The following is a 3,032-nucleotide window of genomic DNA, read 5'->3' as shown; positions in this document are numbered from 1 at the left end:
GGCCCACAGCCGAGCTGACGGAGGGCCTGTGCCCGGTTCTCGCCCTGCTGACACACTGACCCCCCCAAACGGCGTCCTCCCTACCCCACGCCTCCTCCCCCGTCCCCCAGAGACCCTACCTACAGAGCCCCCCCCCACCACAAAACAGAACCTCACGGGCCGCAGCACAGCCAGGGGAAGCACGTACGTGCAGCGAAACTCGGCCCAAAGCCGCCGCGCCCTGGCACAACTCGCCCTGCCCCTTCCCGCCCCACGGAGGCGGCTGCATCGAGGCGACCGGCGCCGCCGTCGGCAAGCGGGTGGCCGCTTTCGGGCCGGTTCTTCCGCGGAAGGTCTGCAGAGCTCTTGGGGCCTCGGCGCGGGTTTGGGGGGCCGTGAGGGCTCGCTGTCGAGGCGCCCGGGGCCGGCACGAAGCCGCCTGCCCTCTCCCTGTCCCTGCCCCGTCTTCCGCAGCCACCCATTAACGCTGGGGGCGAGCCCGCCCTCCGCCATCAACCTCCCATGCAGCGCTTTCAGACTTTCCCCGCCCCTGCCCATTGTCGGCTGGGGGCGCCCTGCCCCCCGCCGTCAGCCTCCCTGGCAGCGCTTTCAGACTCTCTCGGGCCCCTGCCCATTGTCGGCTGGGGGCGCCCCGCCCCCCGCCCTCAGCCTCCCTGGCAGCGCTTTCAGACTGCCTCGGGCCCTGCCCATTGTCGGTTGGGGGCGCCCCGCCCCCCGCCCTCAGCCTCCCTGGCAGCGCTTTCAGACTGCCTCGGGCCCTGCCCATTGTCGGTTGGGGGCGACCCCGCCCTCCGCCATCAGCCTCCCTGGCAGCGCTTTCAGACTGCCTCGGGCCCTGCCCATTGTCGGTTGGGGGCGACCCCGCCCTCCGCCATCAGCCTCCCTGGCAGCACTTTCAGCCTCTTCCTGCCCCCGCCCACGGTCCCACCGGGCAGTTTACACGGCGGCGGCGGGAGGCTGATGCCGAGGTCGGCAGGCGGAGAGCCTGGTGCACAAGCAGGGATGGCGGCGGGATGATTGGCGCCGTCTGTCCCTGGTCAAAGAAGCTCTCTGTTCAGCTTTCTCGGAGCCTTTTGCTTTGGTGGCGTTCCTTCCTCCTCCGCCCCGGCGCCGCTCAAGCCTGCGGCAGGGCGGCAGCGCGGCGGGTGGGCGGCCGGGGGGAGGGGGGAGGGGGGGGGGAGGGAGGGAGCGCGCGAGCGAGCGAGCGAGCGAGCGCGCTGCAGAAATGAAGCCCGGAGCAGGGCCGCGGTCCATTCGAGCACGGGGAGGGGGCGCGACAACGCTGCCTGCTCCTGTCGGGGAGCGCTTGGGGAAGTGGGGTGCCGGCACCATGACGGCGGAGCGGACAGGGGCCGCGGCTGGGGAAGAGGCCGGCGGAGCTCGCCAGTGGATGCTGGCGCACGGAGCCGGCAGGGACACCTGGGCACGGCTGGGACCGAAAGTCGCCCGCCTTCACGCCCCGCCTTTCGCCGGGGGGAAGAAGACGCGAGAGCAGGGCTGCCTGCTGGGCTGCCAGTGCCCGCGGTCATGCCGGACGTGCAGGCCGACCGCCGAAGGCGTGCTCGCCGCTGCAGAGACGACAAGGGGGCCGCGCGTCCGATGGAAGAGACGGGGCGCCATCGCGCGGCGGCCGGGCTGCAAGGCCGGCCGACGGTAACAGGACTACCACGCCGCGGGTGGCCAGAGACAAAGACCGGCCGAGGGCAACAGGTCTACCCAGCATTATGCCGGCCGGTACCAGGGCCGGCCGAGGGCAACAGGTCTACCCAGCATTAGGCCAGCCGGAAAGACGGCCGGCAGAGGGCAACAGGTCTACCCAGCATTCGGCCGTCAGGTACAAAGGCCGGCCGAGGGCAACAGGTCTACCCAGCATTCGGCCGTCAGGTACAAAGGCCGGCCGAGGGCAACAGGTCTACCCAGCATTAGGCCGCCACGTCCAAAGGCCGGCCGAGGGCAACAGGTCTACCCAGCATTAGGCCGCCACGTCCAAAGGCCGGCCGAGGGCAACAGGTCTACCCAGCATTCGGCCACCACGTACAAAGGCCGGCCGAGGGCAACAGGTCTACCCAGCATTCGGCTGGCCGGTAACACGGCGGGCCGAGGGCAACAGGTCTACCCAGCATTAGGCCGGCCGGTAACACTGCCGGCCGAGGGCAACAGGTCTACCCAGCATTCGGCCGCCACGTCCAAAGGCCGGCCGAGGGCAACAGGTCTACCCAGCATTAGGCCGCCACGTCCAAAGGCCGGCCGAGGGCAACAGGTCTACCCAGCATTCGGCCACCACGTCCAAAGGCCGGCCGAGGGCAACAGGTCTACCCAGCATTAGGCCGGCCGGTAACACGGCCGGCCGAGGGCAACAGGTCTACCCAGCATTAGGCCGCCACGTCCAAAGGCCGGCCGAGGGCAACAGGTCTACCCAGCATTAGGCCGCCACGTCCAAAGGCCGGCCGAGGGCAACAGGTCTACCCAGCATTCGGCCGCCACGTCCAAAGGCCGGCCGAGGGCAACAGGTCTACCCAGCATTAGGCCGCCACGTCCAAAGGCCGGCCGAGGGCAACAGGTCTACCCAGCATTCGGCCACCACGTACAAAGGCCGGCCGAGGGCAACAGGTCTACCCAGCATTCGGCTGGCCGGTAACACGGCGGGCCGAGGGCAACAGGTCTACCCAGCATTAGGCCGGCCGGTAACACTGCCGGCCGAGGGCAACAGGTCTACCCAGCATTCGGCCGCCACGTCCAAAGGCCGGCCGAGGGCAACAGGTCTACCCAGCATTAGGCCGCCACGTCCAAAGGCCGGCCGAGGGCAACAGGTCTACCCAGCATTCGGCCACCACGTCCAAAGGCCGGCCGAGGGCAACAGGTCTACCCAGCATTAGGCCGGCCGGTAACACGGCCGGCCGAGGGCAACAGGTCTACCCAGCATTAGGCCGCCACGTCCAAAGGCCGGCCGAGGGCAACAGGTCTACCCAGCATTAGGCCGCCACGTCCAAAGGCCGGCCGAGGGCAACAGGTCTACCCAGCATTCGGCCGCC

The sequence above is a fragment of the Sturnus vulgaris genome, unplaced genomic scaffold (assembly GCF_052056855.1).
Source record: "Sturnus vulgaris isolate bStuVul1 unplaced genomic scaffold, bStuVul1.hap1 Scaffold_156, whole genome shotgun sequence".
NCBI classification, from domain to species: Eukaryota; Metazoa; Chordata; class Aves; order Passeriformes; family Sturnidae; genus Sturnus; species Sturnus vulgaris.
This window is presented reverse-complemented; position numbering follows the sequence as displayed.